Source organism: Dunckerocampus dactyliophorus, unplaced genomic scaffold, assembly GCF_027744805.1.
Source record: "Dunckerocampus dactyliophorus isolate RoL2022-P2 unplaced genomic scaffold, RoL_Ddac_1.1 HiC_scaffold_136, whole genome shotgun sequence".
Lineage (NCBI taxonomy): Eukaryota > Metazoa > Chordata > Actinopteri > Syngnathiformes > Syngnathidae > Dunckerocampus > Dunckerocampus dactyliophorus.
Genome location: NW_026559832.1, coordinates 13,655 through 29,880, shown reverse-complemented (window position 1 = coordinate 29,880; position 16,226 = coordinate 13,655). Strand labels below are relative to the sequence as shown.

Below are 16,226 nucleotides of genomic sequence, written 5' to 3'. Positions count from 1 at the left end.
GGAAACAGCGCCCTCTGCTGAAAGCCAAGAGCCTAAAAAGCTTACAGCACCTGGTATTCCCAGGCGGTCTCCCATCCAAGTACTCACCAGGCCCGCCCCTGCTTAGCTTCCGAGATCGGACGAGATCGGGCGTTCTCAGGGTAGTATGGCCGTAAGCCGGAAAGCTCTCTGAAAACTTTCCTTTTAAAGACGACACTGGTCAAACTGCGCTTCTGCAAACGGTCTCGGATGTGTGTGCACACTTTGCTGCTCGTATGGTTTTTCTGGCTGTTTTGTGCCACCGGTCGCAGCCACAGCCAGCCTGTAAGCCTGTTTGAACTTCACAGCAGAGAGAAAAACACTGTAGATGGATGTTCCTCACATGAGGGCAAAATAAATACTCTTCCTCCATTCAAAGTGATGGCGTTTTCCAAGAAGTGGGAAACAGCGCCCTCTGCTGAAAGCCAAGAGCCTAAAAAGCTTACAGCACCTGGTATTCCCAGGCGGTCTCCCATCCAAGTACTCACCAGGCCCGCCCCTGCTTAGCTTCCGAGATCGGACGAGATCGGGCGTTCTCAGGGTAGTATGGCCGTAAGCCGGAAAGCTCTCTGAAAACTTTCCTTTTAAAGACGACACTGGTCAAACTGCGCTTCTGCAAACGGTCTCGGATGTGTGTGCACACTTTGCTGCTCGTATGGTTTTTCTGGCTGTTTTGTGCCACCGGTCGCAGCCACAGCCAGCCTGTAAGCCTGTTTGAACTTCACAGCAGAGAGAAAAACACTGTAGATGGATGTTCCTCACATGAGGGCAAAATAAATACTCTTCCTCCATTCAAAGTGATGGCGTTTTCCAAGAAGTGGGAAACAGCGCCCTCTGCTGAAAGCCAAGAGCCTAAAAAGCTTACAGCACCTGGTATTCCCAGGCGGTCTCCCATCCAAGTACTCACCAGGCCCGCCCCTGCTTAGCTTCCGAGATCGGACGAGATCGGGCGTTCTCAGGGTAGTATGGCCGTAAGCCGGAAAGCTCTCTGAAAACTTTCCTTTTAAAGACGACACTGGTCAAACTGCGCTTCTGCAAACGGTCTCGGATGTGTGTGCACACTTTGCTGCTCGTATGGTTTTTCTGGCTGTTTTGTGCCACCGGTCGCAGCCACAGCCAGCCTGTAAGCCTGTTTGAACTTCACAGCAGAGAGAAAAACACTGTAGATGGATGTTCCTCACATGAGGGCAAAATAAATACTCTTCCTCCATTCAAAGTGATGGCGTTTTCCAAGAAGTGGGAAACAGCGCCCTCTGCTGAAAGCCAAGAGCCTAAAAAGCTTACAGCACCTGGTATTCCCAGGCGGTCTCCCATCCAAGTACTCACCAGGCCCGCCCCTGCTTAGCTTCCGAGATCGGACGAGATCGGGCGTTCTCAGGGTAGTATGGCCGTAAGCCGGAAAGCTCTCTGAAAACTTTCCTTTTAAAGACGACACTGGTCAAACTGCGCTTCTGCAAACGGTCTCGGATGTGTGTGCACACTTTGCTGCTCGTATGGTTTTTCTGGCTGTTTTGTGCCACCGGTCGCAGCCACAGCCAGCCTGTAAGCCTGTTTGAACTTCACAGCAGAGAGAAAAACACTGTAGATGGATGTTCCTCACATGAGGGCAAAATAAATACTCTTCCTCCATTCAAAGTGATGGCGTTTTCCAAGAAGTGGGAAACAGCGCCCTCTGCTGAAAGCCAAGAGCCTAAAAAGCTTACAGCACCTGGTATTCCCAGGCGGTCTCCCATCCAAGTACTCACCAGGCCCGCCCCTGCTTAGCTTCCGAGATCGGACGAGATCGGGCGTTCTCAGGGTAGTATGGCCGTAAGCCGGAAAGCTCTCTGAAAACTTTCCTTTTAAAGACGACACTGGTCAAACTGCGCTTCTGCAAACGGTCTCGGATGTGTGTGCACACTTTGCTGCTCGTATGGTTTTTCTGGCTGTTTTGTGCCACCGGTCGCAGCCACAGCCAGCCTGTAAGCCTGTTTGAACTTCACAGCAGAGAGAAAAACACTGTAGATGGATGTTCCTCACATGAGGGCAAAATAAATACTCTTCCTCCATTCAAAGTGATGGCGTTTTCCAAGAAGTGGGAAACAGCGCCCTCTGCTGAAAGCCAAGAGCCTAAAAAGCTTACAGCACCTGGTATTCCCAGGCGGTCTCCCATCCAAGTACTCACCAGGCCCGCCCCTGCTTAGCTTCCGAGATCGGACGAGATCGGGCGTTCTCAGGGTAGTATGGCCGTAAGCCGGAAAGCTCTCTGAAAACTTTCCTTTTAAAGACGACACTGGTCAAACTGCGCTTCTGCAAACGGTCTCGGATGTGTGTGCACACTTTGCTGCTCGTATGGTTTTTCTGGCTGTTTTGTGCCACCGGTCGCAGCCACAGCCAGCCTGTAAGCCTGTTTGAACTTCACAGCAGAGAGAAAAACACTGTAGATGGATGTTCCTCACATGAGGGCAAAATAAATACTCTTCCTCCATTCAAAGTGATGGCGTTTTCCAAGAAGTGGGAAACAGCGCCCTCTGCTGAAAGCCAAGAGCCTAAAAAGCTTACAGCACCTGGTATTCCCAGGCGGTCTCCCATTCCAAGTACTCACCAGGCCCGCCCCTGCTTAGCTTCCGAGATCGGACGAGATCGGGCGTTCTCAGGGTAGTATGGCCGTAAGCCGGAAAGCTCTCTGAAAACTTTCCTTTTAAAGACGACACTGGTCAAACTGCGCTTCTGCAAACGGTCTCGGATGTGTGTGCACACTTTGCTGCTCGTATGGTTTTTCTGGCTGTTTTGTGCCACCGGTCGCAGCCACAGCCAGCCTGTAAGCCTGTTTGAACTTCACAGCAGAGAGAAAAACACTGTAGATGGATGTTCCTCACATGAGGGCAAAATAAATACTCTTCCTCCATTCAAAGTGATGGCGTTTTCCAAGAAGTGGGAAACAGCGCCCTCTGCTGAAAGCCAAGAGCCTAAAAAGCTTACAGCACCTGGTATTCCCAGGCGGTCTCCCATCCAAGTACTCACCAGGCCCGCCCCTGCTTAGCTTCCGAGATCGGACGAGATCGGGCGTTCTCAGGGTAGTATGGCCGTAAGCCGGAAAGCTCTCTGAAAACTTTCCTTTTAAAGACGACACTGGTCAAACTGCGCTTCTGCAAACGGTCTCGGATGTGTGTGCACACTTTGCTGCTCGTATGGTTTTTCTGGCTGTTTTGTGCCACCGGTCGCAGCCACAGCCAGCCTGTAAGCCTGTTTGAACTTCACAGCAGAGAGAAAAACACTGTAGATGGATGTTCCTCACATGAGGGCAAAATAAATACTCTTCCTCCATTCAAAGTGATGGCGTTTTCCAAGAAGTGGGAAACAGCGCCCTCTGCTGAAAGCCAAGAGCCTAAAAAGCTTACAGCACCTGGTATTCCCAGGCGGTCTCCCATCCAAGTACTCACCAGGCCCGCCCCTGCTTAGCTTCCGAGATCGGACGAGATCGGGCGTTCTCAGGGTAGTATGGCCGTAAGCCGGAAAGCTCTCTGAAAACTTTCCTTTTAAAGACGACACTGGTCAAACTGCGCTTCTGCAAACGGTCTCGGATGTGTGTGCACACTTTGCTGCTCGTATGGTTTTTCTGGCTGTTTTGTGCCACCGGTCGCAGCCACAGCCAGCCTGTAAGCCTGTTTGAACTTCACAGCAGAGAGAAAAACACTGTAGATGGATGTTCCTCACATGAGGGCAAAATAAATACTCTTCCTCCATTCAAAGTGATGGCGTTTTCCAAGAAGTGGGAAACAGCGCCCTCTGCTGAAAGCCAAGAGCCTAAAAAGCTTACAGCACCTGGTATTCCCAGGCGGTCTCCCATCCAAGTACTCACCAGGCCCGCCCCTGCTTAGCTTCCGAGATCGGACGAGATCGGGCGTTCTCAGGGTAGTATGGCCGTAAGCCGGAAAGCTCTCTGAAAACTTTCCTTTTAAAGACGACACTGGTCAAACTGCGCTTCTGCAAACGGTCTCGGATGTGTGTGCACACTTTGCTGCTCGTATGGTTTTTCTGGCTGTTTTGTGCCACCGGTCGCAGCCACAGCCAGCCTGTAAGCCTGTTTGAACTTCACAGCAGAGAGAAAAACACTGTAGATGGATGTTCCTCACATGAGGGCAAAATAAATACTCTTCCTCCATTCAAAGTGATGGCGTTTTCCAAGAAGTGGGAAACAGCGCCCTCTGCTGAAAGCCAAGAGCCTAAAAAGCTTACAGCACCTGGTATTCCCAGGCGGTCTCCCATCCAAGTACTCACCAGGCCCGCCCCTGCTTAGCTTCCGAGATCGGACGAGATCGGGCGTTCTCAGGGTAGTATGGCCGTAAGCCGGAAAGCTCTCTGAAAACTTTCCTTTTAAAGACGACACTGGTCAAACTGCGCTTCTGCAAACGGTCTCGGATGTGTGTGCACACTTTGCTGCTCGTATGGTTTTTCTGGCTGTTTTGTGCCACCGGTCGCAGCCACAGCCAGCCTGTAAGCCTGTTTGAACTTCACAGCAGAGAGAAAAACACTGTAGATGGATGTTCCTCACATGAGGGCAAAATAAATACTCTTCCTCCATTCAAAGTGATGGCGTTTTCCAAGAAGTGGGAAACAGCGCCCTCTGCTGAAAGCCAAGAGCCTAAAAAGCTTACAGCACCTGGTATTCCCAGGCGGTCTCCCATCCAAGTACTCACCAGGCCCGCCCCTGCTTAGCTTCCGAGATCGGACGAGATCGGGCGTTCTCAGGGTAGTATGGCCGTAAGCCGGAAAGCTCTCTGAAAACTTTCCTTTTAAAGACGACACTGGTCAAACTGCGCTTCTGCAAACGGTCTCGGATGTGTGTGCACACTTTGCTGCTCGTATGGTTTTTCTGGCTGTTTTGTGCCACCGGTCGCAGCCACAGCCAGCCTGTAAGCCTGTTTGAACTTCACAGCAGAGAGAAAAACACTGTAGATGGATGTTCCTCACATGAGGGCAAAATAAATACTCTTCCTCCATTCAAAGTGATGGCGTTTTCCAAGAAGTGGGAAACAGCGCCCTCTGCTGAAAGCCAAGAGCCTAAAAAGCTTACAGCACCTGGTATTCCCAGGCGGTCTCCCATCCAAGTACTCACCAGGCCCGCCCCTGCTTAGCTTCCGAGATCGGACGAGATCGGGCGTTCTCAGGGTAGTATGGCCGTAAGCCGGAAAGCTCTCTGAAAACTTTCCTTTTAAAGACGACACTGGTCAAACTGCGCTTCTGCAAACGGTCTCGGATGTGTGTGCACACTTTGCTGCTCGTATGGTTTTTCTGGCTGTTTTGTGCCACCGGTCGCAGCCACAGCCAGCCTGTAAGCCTGTTTGAACTTCACAGCAGAGAGAAAAACACTGTAGATGGATGTTCCTCACATGAGGGCAAAATAAATACTCTTCCTCCATTCAAAGTGATGGCGTTTTCCAAGAAGTGGGAAACAGCGCCCTCTGCTGAAAGCCAAGAGCCTAAAAAGCTTACAGCACCTGGTATTCCCAGGCGGTCTCCCATCCAAGTACTCACCAGGCCCGCCCCTGCTTAGCTTCCGAGATCGGACGAGATCGGGCGTTCTCAGGGTAGTATGGCCGTAAGCCGGAAAGCTCTCTGAAAACTTTCCTTTTAAAGACGACACTGGTCAAACTGCGCTTCTGCAAACGGTCTCGGATGTGTGTGCACACTTTGCTGCTCGTATGGTTTTTCTGGCTGTTTTGTGCCACCGGTCGCAGCCACAGCCAGCCTGTAAGCCTGTTTGAACTTCACAGCAGAGAGAAAAACACTGTAGATGGATGTTCCTCACATGAGGGCAAAATAAATACTCTTCCTCCATTCAAAGTGATGGCGTTTTCCAAGAAGTGGGAAACAGCGCCCTCTGCTGAAAGCCAAGAGCCTAAAAAGCTTACAGCACCTGGTATTCCCAGGCGGTCTCCCATCCAAGTACTCACCAGGCCCGCCCCTGCTTAGCTTCCGAGATCGGACGAGATCGGGCGTTCTCAGGGTAGTATGGCCGTAAGCCGGAAAGCTCTCTGAAAACTTTCCTTTTAAAGACGACACTGGTCAAACTGCGCTTCTGCAAACGGTCTCGGATGTGTGTGCACACTTTGCTGCTCGTATGGTTTTTCTGGCTGTTTTGTGCCACCGGTCGCAGCCACAGCCAGCCTGTAAGCCTGTTTGAACTTCACAGCAGAGAGAAAAACACTGTAGATGGATGTTCCTCACATGAGGGCAAAATAAATACTCTTCCTCCATTCAAAGTGATGGCGTTTTCCAAGAAGTGGGAAACAGCGCCCTCTGCTGAAAGCCAAGAGCCTAAAAAGCTTACAGCACCTGGTATTCCCAGGCGGTCTCCCATCCAAGTACTCACCAGGCCCGCCCCTGCTTAGCTTCCGAGATCGGACGAGATCGGGCGTTCTCAGGGTAGTATGGCCGTAAGCCGGAAAGCTCTCTGAAAACTTTCCTTTTAAAGACGACACTGGTCAAACTGCGCTTCTGCAAACGGTCTCGGATGTGTGTGCACACTTTGCTGCTCGTATGGTTTTTCTGGCTGTTTTGTGCCACCGGTCGCAGCCACAGCCAGCCTGTAAGCCTGTTTGAACTTCACAGCAGAGAGAAAAACACTGTAGATGGATGTTCCTCACATGAGGGCAAAATAAATACTCTTCCTCCATTCAAAGTGATGGCGTTTTCCAAGAAGTGGGAAACAGCGCCCTCTGCTGAAAGCCAAGAGCCTAAAAAGCTTACAGCACCTGGTATTCCCAGGCGGTCTCCCATCCAAGTACTCACCAGGCCCGCCCCTGCTTAGCTTCCGAGATCGGACGAGATCGGGCGTTCTCAGGGTAGTATGGCCGTAAGCCGGAAAGCTCTCTGAAAACTTTCCTTTTAAAGACGACACTGGTCAAACTGCGCTTCTGCAAACGGTCTCGGATGTGTGTGCACACTTTGCTGCTCGTATGGTTTTTCTGGCTGTTTTGTGCCACCGGTCGCAGCCACAGCCAGCCTGTAAGCCTGTTTGAACTTCACAGCAGAGAGAAAAACACTGTAGATGGATGTTCCTCACATGAGGGCAAAATAAATACTCTTCCTCCATTCAAAGTGATGGCGTTTTCCAAGAAGTGGGAAACAGCGCCCTCTGCTGAAAGCCAAGAGCCTAAAAAGCTTACAGCACCTGGTATTCCCAGGCGGTCTCCCATCCAAGTACTCACCAGGCCCGCCCCTGCTTAGCTTCCGAGATCGGACGAGATCGGGCGTTCTCAGGGTAGTATGGCCGTAAGCCGGAAAGCTCTCTGAAAACTTTCCTTTTAAAGACGACACTGGTCAAACTGCGCTTCTGCAAACGGTCTCGGATGTGTGTGCACACTTTGCTGCTCGTATGGTTTTTCTGGCTGTTTTGTGCCACCGGTCGCAGCCACAGCCAGCCTGTAAGCCTGTTTGAACTTCACAGCAGAGAGAAAAACACTGTAGATGGATGTTCCTCACATGAGGGCAAAATAAATACTCTTCCTCCATTCAAAGTGATGGCGTTTTCCAAGAAGTGGGAAACAGCGCCCTCTGCTGAAAGCCAAGAGCCTAAAAAGCTTACAGCACCTGGTATTCCCAGGCGGTCTCCCATCCAAGTACTCACCAGGCCCGCCCCTGCTTAGCTTCCGAGATCGGACGAGATCGGGCGTTCTCAGGGTAGTATGGCCGTAAGCCGGAAAGCTCTCTGAAAACTTTCCTTTTAAAGACGACACTGGTCAAACTGCGCTTCTGCAAACGGTCTCGGATGTGTGTGCACACTTTGCTGCTCGTATGGTTTTTCTGGCTGTTTTGTGCCACCGGTCGCAGCCACAGCCAGCCTGTAAGCCTGTTTGAACTTCACAGCAGAGAGAAAAACACTGTAGATGGATGTTCCTCACATGAGGGCAAAATAAATACTCTTCCTCCATTCAAAGTGATGGCGTTTTCCAAGAAGTGGGAAACAGCGCCCTCTGCTGAAAGCCAAGAGCCTAAAAAGCTTACAGCACCTGGTATTCCCAGGCGGTCTCCCATCCAAGTACTCACCAGGCCCGCCCCTGCTTAGCTTCCGAGATCGGACGAGATCGGGCGTTCTCAGGGTAGTATGGCCGTAAGCCGGAAAGCTCTCTGAAAACTTTCCTTTTAAAGACGACACTGGTCAAACTGCGCTTCTGCAAACGGTCTCGGATGTGTGTGCACACTTTGCTGCTCGTATGGTTTTTCTGGCTGTTTTGTGCCACCGGTCGCAGCCACAGCCAGCCTGTAAGCCTGTTTGAACTTCACAGCAGAGAGAAAAACACTGTAGATGGATGTTCCTCACATGAGGGCAAAATAAATACTCTTCCTCCATTCAAAGTGATGGCGTTTTCCAAGAAGTGGGAAACAGCGCCCTCTGCTGAAAGCCAAGAGCCTAAAAAGCTTACAGCACCTGGTATTCCCAGGCGGTCTCCCATCCAAGTACTCACCAGGCCCGCCCCTGCTTAGCTTCCGAGATCGGACGAGATCGGGCGTTCTCAGGGTAGTATGGCCGTAAGCCGGAAAGCTCTCTGAAAACTTTCCTTTTAAAGACGACACTGGTCAAACTGCGCTTCTGCAAACGGTCTCGGATGTGTGTGCACACTTTGCTGCTCGTATGGTTTTTCTGGCTGTTTTGTGCCACCGGTCGCAGCCACAGCCAGCCTGTAAGCCTGTTTGAACTTCACAGCAGAGAGAAAAACACTGTAGATGGATGTTCCTCACATGAGGGCAAAATAAATACTCTTCCTCCATTCAAAGTGATGGCGTTTTCCAAGAAGTGGGAAACAGCGCCCTCTGCTGAAAGCCAAGAGCCTAAAAAGCTTACAGCACCTGGTATTCCCAGGCGGTCTCCCATCCAAGTACTCACCAGGCCCGCCCCTGCTTAGCTTCCGAGATCGGACGAGATCGGGCGTTCTCAGGGTAGTATGGCCGTAAGCCGGAAAGCTCTCTGAAAACTTTCCTTTTAAAGACGACACTGGTCAAACTGCGCTTCTGCAAACGGTCTCGGATGTGTGTGCACACTTTGCTGCTCGTATGGTTTTTCTGGCTGTTTTGTGCCACCGGTCGCAGCCACAGCCAGCCTGTAAGCCTGTTTGAACTTCACAGCAGAGAGAAAAACACTGTAGATGGATGTTCCTCACATGAGGGCAAAATAAATACTCTTCCTCCATTCAAAGTGATGGCGTTTTCCAAGAAGTGGGAAACAGCGCCCTCTGCTGAAAGCCAAGAGCCTAAAAAGCTTACAGCACCTGGTATTCCCAGGCGGTCTCCCATCCAAGTACTCACCAGGCCCGCCCCTGCTTAGCTTCCGAGATCGGACGAGATCGGGCGTTCTCAGGGTAGTATGGCCGTAAGCCGGAAAGCTCTCTGAAAACTTTCCTTTTAAAGACGACACTGGTCAAACTGCGCTTCTGCAAACGGTCTCGGATGTGTGTGCACACTTTGCTGCTCGTATGGTTTTTCTGGCTGTTTTGTGCCACCGGTCGCAGCCACAGCCAGCCTGTAAGCCTGTTTGAACTTCACAGCAGAGAGAAAAACACTGTAGATGGATGTTCCTCACATGAGGGCAAAATAAATACTCTTCCTCCATTCAAAGTGATGGCGTTTTCCAAGAAGTGGGAAACAGCGCCCTCTGCTGAAAGCCAAGAGCCTAAAAAGCTTACAGCACCTGGTATTCCCAGGCGGTCTCCCATCCAAGTACTCACCAGGCCCGCCCCTGCTTAGCTTCCGAGATCGGACGAGATCGGGCGTTCTCAGGGTAGTATGGCCGTAAGCCGGAAAGCTCTCTGAAAACTTTCCTTTTAAAGACGACACTGGTCAAACTGCGCTTCTGCAAACGGTCTCGGATGTGTGTGCACACTTTGCTGCTCGTATGGTTTTTCTGGCTGTTTTGTGCCACCGGTCGCAGCCACAGCCAGCCTGTAAGCCTGTTTGAACTTCACAGCAGAGAGAAAAACACTGTAGATGGATGTTCCTCACATGAGGGCAAAATAAATACTCTTCCTCCATTCAAAGTGATGGCGTTTTCCAAGAAGTGGGAAACAGCGCCCTCTGCTGAAAGCCAAGAGCCTAAAAAGCTTACAGCACCTGGTATTCCCAGGCGGTCTCCCATCCAAGTACTCACCAGGCCCGCCCCTGCTTAGCTTCCGAGATCGGACGAGATCGGGCGTTCTCAGGGTAGTATGGCCGTAAGCCGGAAAGCTCTCTGAAAACTTTCCTTTTAAAGACGACACTGGTCAAACTGCGCTTCTGCAAACGGTCTCGGATGTGTGTGCACACTTTGCTGCTCGTATGGTTTTTCTGGCTGTTTTGTGCCACCGGTCGCAGCCACAGCCAGCCTGTAAGCCTGTTTGAACTTCACAGCAGAGAGAAAAACACTGTAGATGGATGTTCCTCACATGAGGGCAAAATAAATACTCTTCCTCCATTCAAAGTGATGGCGTTTTCCAAGAAGTGGGAAACAGCGCCCTCTGCTGAAAGCCAAGAGCCTAAAAAGCTTACAGCACCTGGTATTCCCAGGCGGTCTCCCATCCAAGTACTCACCAGGCCCGCCCCTGCTTAGCTTCCGAGATCGGACGAGATCGGGCGTTCTCAGGGTAGTATGGCCGTAAGCCGGAAAGCTCTCTGAAAACTTTCCTTTTAAAGACGACACTGGTCAAACTGCGCTTCTGCAAACGGTCTCGGATGTGTGTGCACACTTTGCTGCTCGTATGGTTTTTCTGGCTGTTTTGTGCCACCGGTCGCAGCCACAGCCAGCCTGTAAGCCTGTTTGAACTTCACAGCAGAGAGAAAAACACTGTAGATGGATGTTCCTCACATGAGGGCAAAATAAATACTCTTCCTCCATTCAAAGTGATGGCGTTTTCCAAGAAGTGGGAAACAGCGCCCTCTGCTGAAAGCCAAGAGCCTAAAAAGCTTACAGCACCTGGTATTCCCAGGCGGTCTCCCATCCAAGTACTCACCAGGCCCGCCCCTGCTTAGCTTCCGAGATCGGACGAGATCGGGCGTTCTCAGGGTAGTATGGCCGTAAGCCGGAAAGCTCTCTGAAAACTTTCCTTTTAAAGACGACACTGGTCAAACTGCGCTTCTGCAAACGGTCTCGGATGTGTGTGCACACTTTGCTGCTCGTATGGTTTTTCTGGCTGTTTTGTGCCACCGGTCGCAGCCACAGCCAGCCTGTAAGCCTGTTTGAACTTCACAGCAGAGAGAAAAACACTGTAGATGGATGTTCCTCACATGAGGGCAAAATAAATACTCTTCCTCCATTCAAAGTGATGGCGTTTTCCAAGAAGTGGGAAACAGCGCCCTCTGCTGAAAGCCAAGAGCCTAAAAAGCTTACAGCACCTGGTATTCCCAGGCGGTCTCCCATCCAAGTACTCACCAGGCCCGCCCCTGCTTAGCTTCCGAGATCGGACGAGATCGGGCGTTCTCAGGGTAGTATGGCCGTAAGCCGGAAAGCTCTCTGAAAACTTTCCTTTTAAAGACGACACTGGTCAAACTGCGCTTCTGCAAACGGTCTCGGATGTGTGTGCACACTTTGCTGCTCGTATGGTTTTTCTGGCTGTTTTGTGCCACCGGTCGCAGCCACAGCCAGCCTGTAAGCCTGTTTGAACTTCACAGCAGAGAGAAAAACACTGTAGATGGATGTTCCTCACATGAGGGCAAAATAAATACTCTTCCTCCATTCAAAGTGATGGCGTTTTCCAAGAAGTGGGAAACAGCGCCCTCTGCTGAAAGCCAAGAGCCTAAAAAGCTTACAGCACCTGGTATTCCCAGGCGGTCTCCCATTCCAAGTACTCACCAGGCCCGCCCCTGCTTAGCTTCCGAGATCGGACGAGATCGGGCGTTCTCAGGGTAGTATGGCCGTAAGCCGGAAAGCTCTCTGAAAACTTTCCTTTTAAAGACGACACTGGTCAAACTGCGCTTCTGCAAACGGTCTCGGATGTGTGTGCACACTTTGCTGCTCGTATGGTTTTTCTGGCTGTTTTGTGCCACCGGTCGCAGCCACAGCCAGCCTGTAAGCCTGTTTGAACTTTTCACAGCAGAGAGAAAAACACTGTAGATGGATGTTCCTCACATGAGGGCAAAATAAATACTCTTCCTCCATTCAAAGTGATGGCGTTTTCCAAGAAGTGGGAAACAGCGCCCTCTGCTGAAAGCCAAGAGCCTAAAAAGCTTACAGCACCTGGTATTCCCAGGCGGTCTCCCATCCAAGTACTCACCAGGCCCGCCCCTGCTTAGCTTCCGAGATCGGACGAGATCGGGCGTTCTCAGGGTAGTATGGCCGTAAGCCGGAAAGCTCTCTGAAAACTTTCCTTTTAAAGACGACACTGGTCAAACTGCGCTTCTGCAAACGGTCTCGGATGTGTGTGCACACTTTGCTGCTCGTATGGTTTTTCTGGCTGTTTTGTGCCACCGGTCGCAGCCACAGCCAGCCTGTAAGCCTGTTTGAACTTCACAGCAGAGAGAAAAACACTGTAGATGGATGTTCCTCACATGAGGGCAAAATAAATACTCTTCCTCCATTCAAAGTGATGGCGTTTTCCAAGAAGTGGGAAACAGCGCCCTCTGCTGAAAGCCAAGAGCCTAAAAAGCTTACAGCACCTGGTATTCCCAGGCGGTCTCCCATCCAAGTACTCACCAGGCCCGCCCCTGCTTAGCTTCCGAGATCGGACGAGATCGGGCGTTCTCAGGGTAGTATGGCCGTAAGCCGGAAAGCTCTCTGAAAACTTTCCTTTTAAAGACGACACTGGTCAAACTGCGCTTCTGCAAACGGTCTCGGATGTGTGTGCACACTTTGCTGCTCGTATGGTTTTTCTGGCTGTTTTGTGCCACCGGTCGCAGCCACAGCCAGCCTGTAAGCCTGTTTGAACTTCACAGCAGAGAGAAAAACACTGTAGATGGATGTTCCTCACATGAGGGCAAAATAAATACTCTTCCTCCATTCAAAGTGATGGCGTTTTCCAAGAAGTGGGAAACAGCGCCCTCTGCTGAAAGCCAAGAGCCTAAAAAGCTTACAGCACCTGGTATTCCCAGGCGGTCTCCCATCCAAGTACTCACCAGGCCCGCCCCTGCTTAGCTTCCGAGATCGGACGAGATCGGGCGTTCTCAGGGTAGTATGGCCGTAAGCCGGAAAGCTCTCTGAAAACTTTCCTTTTAAAGACGACACTGGTCAAACTGCGCTTCTGCAAACGGTCTCGGATGTGTGTGCACACTTTGCTGCTCGTATGGTTTTTCTGGCTGTTTTGTGCCACCGGTCGCAGCCACAGCCAGCCTGTAAGCCTGTTTGAACTTCACAGCAGAGAGAAAAACACTGTAGATGGATGTTCCTCACATGAGGGCAAAATAAATACTCTTCCTCCATTCAAAGTGATGGCGTTTTCCAAGAAGTGGGAAACAGCGCCCTCTGCTGAAAGCCAAGAGCCTAAAAAGCTTACAGCACCTGGTATTCCCAGGCGGTCTCCCATCCAAGTACTCACCAGGCCCGCCCCTGCATAGCTTCCGAGATCGGACGAGATCGGGCGTTCTCAGGGTAGTATGGCCGTAAGCCGGAAAGCTCTCTGAAAACTTTCCTTTTAAAGACGACACTGGTCAAACTGCGCTTCTGCAAACGGTCTCGGATGTGTGTGCACACTTTGCTGCTCGTATGGTTTTTCTGGCTGTTTTGTGCCACCGGTCGCAGCCACAGCCAGCCTGTAAGCCTGTTTGAACTTCACAGCAGAGAGAAAAACACTGTAGATGGATGTTCCTCACATGAGGGCAAAATAAATACTCTTCCTCCATTCAAAGTGATGGCGTTTTCCAAGAAGTGGGAAACAGCGCCCTCTGCTGAAAGCCAAGAGCCTAAAAAGCTTACAGCACCTGGTATTCCCAGGCGGTCTCCCATCCAAGTACTCACCAGGCCCGCCCCTGCTTAGCTTCCGAGATCGGACGAGATCGGGCGTTCTCAGGGTAGTATGGCCGTAAGCCGGAAAGCTCTCTGAAAACTTTCCTTTTAAAGACGACACTGGTCAAACTGCGCTTCTGCAAACGGTCTCGGATGTGTGCGCACACTTTGCTGCTCGTATGGTTTTTCTGGCTGTTTTGTGCCACCGGTCGCAGCCACAGCCAGCCTGTAAGCCTGTTTGAACTTCACAGCAGAGAGAAAAACACTGTAGATGGATGTTCCTCACATGAGGGCAAAATAAATACTCTTCCTCCATTCAAAGTGATGGCGTTTTCCAAGAAGTGGGAAACAGCGCCCTCTGCTGAAAGCCAAGAGCCTAAAAAGCTTACAGCACCTGGTATTCCCAGGCGGTCTCCCATCCAAGTACTCACCAGGCCCGCCCCTGCTTAGCTTCCGAGATCGGACGAGATCGGGCGTTCTCAGGGTAGTATGGCCGTAAGCCGGAAAGCTCTCTGAAAACTTTCCTTTTAAAGACGACACTGGTCAAACTGCGCTTCTGCAAACGGTCTCGGATGTGTGTGCACACTTTGCTGCTCGTATGGTTTTTCTGGCTGTTTTGTGCCACCGGTCGCAGCCACAGCCAGCCTGTAAGCCTGTTTGAACTTCACAGCAGAGAGAAAAACACTGTAGATGGATGTTCCTCACATGAGGGCAAAATAAATACTCTTCCTCCATTCAAAGTGATGGCGTTTTCCAAGAAGTGGGAAACAGCGCCCTCTGCTGAAAGCCAAGAGCCTAAAAAGCTTACAGCACCTGGTATTCCCAGGCGGTCTCCCATTCCAAGTACTCACCAGGCCCGCCCCTGCTTAGCTTCCGAGATCGGACGAGATCGGGCGTTCTCAGGGTAGTATGGCCGTAAGCCGGAAAGCTCTCTGAAAACTTTCCTTTTAAAGACGACACTGGTCAAACTGCGCTTCTGCAAACGGTCTCGGATGTGTGTGCACACTTTGCTGCTCGTATGGTTTTTCTGGCTGTTTTGTGCCACCGGTCGCAGCCACAGCCAGCCTGTAAGCCTGTTTGAACTTCACAGCAGAGAGAAAAACACTGTAGATGGATGTTCCTCACATGAGGGCAAAATAAATACTCTTCCTCCATTCAAAGTGATGGCGTTTTCCAAGAAGTGGGAAACAGCGCCCTCTGCTGAAAGCCAAGAGCCTAAAAAGCTTACAGCACCTGGTATTCCCAGGCGGTCTCCCATCCAAGTACTCACCAGGCCCGCCCCTGCTTAGCTTCCGAGATCGGACGAGATCGGGCGTTCTCAGGGTAGTATGGCCGTAAGCCGGAAAGCTCTCTGAAAACTTTCCTTTTAAAGACGACACTGGTCAAACTGCGCTTCTGCAAACGGTCTCGGATGTGTGTGCACACTTTGCTGCTCGTATGGTTTTTCTGGCTGTTTTGTGCCACCGGTCGCAGCCACAGCCAGCCTGTAAGCCTGTTTGAACTTCACAGCAGAGAGAAAAACACTGTAGATGGATGTTCCTCACATGAGGGCAAAATAAATACTCTTCCTCCATTCAAAGTGATGGCGTTTTCCAAGAAGTGGGAAACAGCGCCCTCTGCTGAAAGCCAAGAGCCTAAAAAGCTTACAGCACCTGGTATTCCCAGGCGGTCTCCCATCCAAGTACTCACCAGGCCCGCCCCTGCTTAGCTTCCGAGATCGGACGAGATCGGGCGTTCTCAGGGTAGTATGGCCGTAAGCCGGAAAGCTCTCTGAAAACTTTCCTTTTAAAGACGACACTGGTCAAACTGCGCTTCTGCAAACGGTCTCGGATGTGTGTGCACACTTTGCTGCTCGTATGGTTTTTCTGGCTGTTTTGTGCCACCGGTCGCAGCCACAGCCAGCCTGTAAGCCTGTTTGAACTTCACAGCAGAGAGAAAAACACTGTAGATGGATGTTCCTCACATGAGGGCAAAATAAATACTCTTCCTCCATTCAAAGTGATGGCGTTTTCCAAGAAGTGGGAAACAGCGCCCTCTGCTGAAAGCCAAGAGCCTAAAAAGCTTACAGCACCTGGTATTCCCAGGCGGTCTCCCATCCAAGTACTCACCAGGCCCGCCCCTGCTTAGCTTCCGAGATCGGACGAGATCGGGCGTTCTCAGGGTAGTATGGCCGTAAGCCGGAAAGCTCTCTGAAAACTTTCCTTTTAAAGACGACACTGGTCAAACTGCGCTTCTGCAAACGGTCTCGGATGTGTGTGCACACTTTGCTGCTCGTATGGTTTTTCTGGCTGTTTTGTGCCACCGGTCGCAGCCACAGCCA

The 16,226-nt window shown here is 51.1% G+C and overlaps 39 non-coding genes across 39 annotated transcripts; all 39 read right to left on the bottom strand.

Moving 5' to 3' along the window:
* Positions 1–38: 38 nt before the first annotated feature.
* LOC129174583 (5S ribosomal RNA) lies at positions 39–157 on the bottom strand. Its single transcript, XR_008567581.1, has one exon. It is a non-coding gene; the product is annotated as a 5S ribosomal RNA (ribosomal RNA).
* Positions 158–457: 300 nt separating this feature from the next.
* On the bottom strand, positions 458–576 carry LOC129174582 (5S ribosomal RNA). Its single transcript, XR_008567580.1, has one exon. It is a non-coding gene; the product is annotated as a 5S ribosomal RNA (ribosomal RNA).
* A 300-nt stretch (positions 577–876) lies between these two features.
* Positions 877–995, bottom strand: LOC129174579 (5S ribosomal RNA). The gene has a single exon (XR_008567578.1). It is a non-coding gene; the product is annotated as a 5S ribosomal RNA (ribosomal RNA).
* Positions 996–1,295: 300 nt separating this feature from the next.
* Positions 1,296–1,414, bottom strand: LOC129174578 (5S ribosomal RNA). The gene has a single exon (XR_008567577.1). It is a non-coding gene; the product is annotated as a 5S ribosomal RNA (ribosomal RNA).
* A 300-nt stretch (positions 1,415–1,714) lies between these two features.
* LOC129174577 (5S ribosomal RNA) lies at positions 1,715–1,833 on the bottom strand. The gene has a single exon (XR_008567576.1). It is a non-coding gene; the product is annotated as a 5S ribosomal RNA (ribosomal RNA).
* Positions 1,834–2,133: 300 nt separating this feature from the next.
* LOC129174576 (5S ribosomal RNA) lies at positions 2,134–2,252 on the bottom strand. Its single transcript, XR_008567575.1, has one exon. It is a non-coding gene; the product is annotated as a 5S ribosomal RNA (ribosomal RNA).
* Positions 2,253–2,552: 300 nt separating this feature from the next.
* On the bottom strand, positions 2,553–2,672 carry LOC129174597 (5S ribosomal RNA). The gene has a single exon (XR_008567595.1). It is a non-coding gene; the product is annotated as a 5S ribosomal RNA (ribosomal RNA).
* Positions 2,673–2,972: 300 nt separating this feature from the next.
* Positions 2,973–3,091, bottom strand: LOC129174575 (5S ribosomal RNA). Its single transcript, XR_008567574.1, has one exon. It is a non-coding gene; the product is annotated as a 5S ribosomal RNA (ribosomal RNA).
* A 300-nt stretch (positions 3,092–3,391) lies between these two features.
* On the bottom strand, positions 3,392–3,510 carry LOC129174647 (5S ribosomal RNA). Its single transcript, XR_008567643.1, has one exon. It is a non-coding gene; the product is annotated as a 5S ribosomal RNA (ribosomal RNA).
* A 300-nt stretch (positions 3,511–3,810) lies between these two features.
* Positions 3,811–3,929, bottom strand: LOC129174646 (5S ribosomal RNA). The gene has a single exon (XR_008567642.1). It is a non-coding gene; the product is annotated as a 5S ribosomal RNA (ribosomal RNA).
* Positions 3,930–4,229: 300 nt separating this feature from the next.
* Positions 4,230–4,348, bottom strand: LOC129174645 (5S ribosomal RNA). The gene has a single exon (XR_008567641.1). It is a non-coding gene; the product is annotated as a 5S ribosomal RNA (ribosomal RNA).
* A 300-nt stretch (positions 4,349–4,648) lies between these two features.
* Positions 4,649–4,767, bottom strand: LOC129174644 (5S ribosomal RNA). Its single transcript, XR_008567640.1, has one exon. It is a non-coding gene; the product is annotated as a 5S ribosomal RNA (ribosomal RNA).
* A 300-nt stretch (positions 4,768–5,067) lies between these two features.
* LOC129174643 (5S ribosomal RNA) lies at positions 5,068–5,186 on the bottom strand. The gene has a single exon (XR_008567639.1). It is a non-coding gene; the product is annotated as a 5S ribosomal RNA (ribosomal RNA).
* A 300-nt stretch (positions 5,187–5,486) lies between these two features.
* LOC129174641 (5S ribosomal RNA) lies at positions 5,487–5,605 on the bottom strand. Its single transcript, XR_008567637.1, has one exon. It is a non-coding gene; the product is annotated as a 5S ribosomal RNA (ribosomal RNA).
* Positions 5,606–5,905: 300 nt separating this feature from the next.
* LOC129174640 (5S ribosomal RNA) lies at positions 5,906–6,024 on the bottom strand. The gene has a single exon (XR_008567636.1). It is a non-coding gene; the product is annotated as a 5S ribosomal RNA (ribosomal RNA).
* Positions 6,025–6,324: 300 nt separating this feature from the next.
* Positions 6,325–6,443, bottom strand: LOC129174639 (5S ribosomal RNA). The gene has a single exon (XR_008567635.1). It is a non-coding gene; the product is annotated as a 5S ribosomal RNA (ribosomal RNA).
* A 300-nt stretch (positions 6,444–6,743) lies between these two features.
* LOC129174638 (5S ribosomal RNA) lies at positions 6,744–6,862 on the bottom strand. Its single transcript, XR_008567634.1, has one exon. It is a non-coding gene; the product is annotated as a 5S ribosomal RNA (ribosomal RNA).
* Positions 6,863–7,162: 300 nt separating this feature from the next.
* On the bottom strand, positions 7,163–7,281 carry LOC129174637 (5S ribosomal RNA). Its single transcript, XR_008567633.1, has one exon. It is a non-coding gene; the product is annotated as a 5S ribosomal RNA (ribosomal RNA).
* A 300-nt stretch (positions 7,282–7,581) lies between these two features.
* On the bottom strand, positions 7,582–7,700 carry LOC129174636 (5S ribosomal RNA). The gene has a single exon (XR_008567632.1). It is a non-coding gene; the product is annotated as a 5S ribosomal RNA (ribosomal RNA).
* Positions 7,701–8,000: 300 nt separating this feature from the next.
* On the bottom strand, positions 8,001–8,119 carry LOC129174635 (5S ribosomal RNA). Its single transcript, XR_008567631.1, has one exon. It is a non-coding gene; the product is annotated as a 5S ribosomal RNA (ribosomal RNA).
* Positions 8,120–8,419: 300 nt separating this feature from the next.
* LOC129174634 (5S ribosomal RNA) lies at positions 8,420–8,538 on the bottom strand. Its single transcript, XR_008567630.1, has one exon. It is a non-coding gene; the product is annotated as a 5S ribosomal RNA (ribosomal RNA).
* Positions 8,539–8,838: 300 nt separating this feature from the next.
* On the bottom strand, positions 8,839–8,957 carry LOC129174633 (5S ribosomal RNA). Its single transcript, XR_008567629.1, has one exon. It is a non-coding gene; the product is annotated as a 5S ribosomal RNA (ribosomal RNA).
* A 300-nt stretch (positions 8,958–9,257) lies between these two features.
* Positions 9,258–9,376, bottom strand: LOC129174631 (5S ribosomal RNA). The gene has a single exon (XR_008567628.1). It is a non-coding gene; the product is annotated as a 5S ribosomal RNA (ribosomal RNA).
* A 300-nt stretch (positions 9,377–9,676) lies between these two features.
* On the bottom strand, positions 9,677–9,795 carry LOC129174629 (5S ribosomal RNA). Its single transcript, XR_008567626.1, has one exon. It is a non-coding gene; the product is annotated as a 5S ribosomal RNA (ribosomal RNA).
* Positions 9,796–10,095: 300 nt separating this feature from the next.
* On the bottom strand, positions 10,096–10,214 carry LOC129174628 (5S ribosomal RNA). Its single transcript, XR_008567625.1, has one exon. It is a non-coding gene; the product is annotated as a 5S ribosomal RNA (ribosomal RNA).
* Positions 10,215–10,514: 300 nt separating this feature from the next.
* Positions 10,515–10,633, bottom strand: LOC129174627 (5S ribosomal RNA). The gene has a single exon (XR_008567624.1). It is a non-coding gene; the product is annotated as a 5S ribosomal RNA (ribosomal RNA).
* A 300-nt stretch (positions 10,634–10,933) lies between these two features.
* LOC129174626 (5S ribosomal RNA) lies at positions 10,934–11,052 on the bottom strand. Its single transcript, XR_008567623.1, has one exon. It is a non-coding gene; the product is annotated as a 5S ribosomal RNA (ribosomal RNA).
* Positions 11,053–11,352: 300 nt separating this feature from the next.
* Positions 11,353–11,471, bottom strand: LOC129174625 (5S ribosomal RNA). Its single transcript, XR_008567622.1, has one exon. It is a non-coding gene; the product is annotated as a 5S ribosomal RNA (ribosomal RNA).
* Positions 11,472–11,771: 300 nt separating this feature from the next.
* Positions 11,772–11,891, bottom strand: LOC129174596 (5S ribosomal RNA). Its single transcript, XR_008567594.1, has one exon. It is a non-coding gene; the product is annotated as a 5S ribosomal RNA (ribosomal RNA).
* Positions 11,892–12,193: 302 nt separating this feature from the next.
* Positions 12,194–12,312, bottom strand: LOC129174624 (5S ribosomal RNA). The gene has a single exon (XR_008567621.1). It is a non-coding gene; the product is annotated as a 5S ribosomal RNA (ribosomal RNA).
* A 300-nt stretch (positions 12,313–12,612) lies between these two features.
* LOC129174623 (5S ribosomal RNA) lies at positions 12,613–12,731 on the bottom strand. The gene has a single exon (XR_008567620.1). It is a non-coding gene; the product is annotated as a 5S ribosomal RNA (ribosomal RNA).
* Positions 12,732–13,031: 300 nt separating this feature from the next.
* LOC129174622 (5S ribosomal RNA) lies at positions 13,032–13,150 on the bottom strand. Its single transcript, XR_008567619.1, has one exon. It is a non-coding gene; the product is annotated as a 5S ribosomal RNA (ribosomal RNA).
* A 300-nt stretch (positions 13,151–13,450) lies between these two features.
* LOC129174584 (5S ribosomal RNA) lies at positions 13,451–13,569 on the bottom strand. The gene has a single exon (XR_008567582.1). It is a non-coding gene; the product is annotated as a 5S ribosomal RNA (ribosomal RNA).
* A 300-nt stretch (positions 13,570–13,869) lies between these two features.
* LOC129174621 (5S ribosomal RNA) lies at positions 13,870–13,988 on the bottom strand. The gene has a single exon (XR_008567618.1). It is a non-coding gene; the product is annotated as a 5S ribosomal RNA (ribosomal RNA).
* A 300-nt stretch (positions 13,989–14,288) lies between these two features.
* On the bottom strand, positions 14,289–14,407 carry LOC129174620 (5S ribosomal RNA). The gene has a single exon (XR_008567617.1). It is a non-coding gene; the product is annotated as a 5S ribosomal RNA (ribosomal RNA).
* Positions 14,408–14,707: 300 nt separating this feature from the next.
* Positions 14,708–14,827, bottom strand: LOC129174595 (5S ribosomal RNA). Its single transcript, XR_008567593.1, has one exon. It is a non-coding gene; the product is annotated as a 5S ribosomal RNA (ribosomal RNA).
* Positions 14,828–15,127: 300 nt separating this feature from the next.
* LOC129174618 (5S ribosomal RNA) lies at positions 15,128–15,246 on the bottom strand. Its single transcript, XR_008567615.1, has one exon. It is a non-coding gene; the product is annotated as a 5S ribosomal RNA (ribosomal RNA).
* Positions 15,247–15,546: 300 nt separating this feature from the next.
* Positions 15,547–15,665, bottom strand: LOC129174617 (5S ribosomal RNA). Its single transcript, XR_008567614.1, has one exon. It is a non-coding gene; the product is annotated as a 5S ribosomal RNA (ribosomal RNA).
* Positions 15,666–15,965: 300 nt separating this feature from the next.
* Positions 15,966–16,084, bottom strand: LOC129174615 (5S ribosomal RNA). The gene has a single exon (XR_008567613.1). It is a non-coding gene; the product is annotated as a 5S ribosomal RNA (ribosomal RNA).
* Positions 16,085–16,226: the final 142 nt, after the last annotated feature.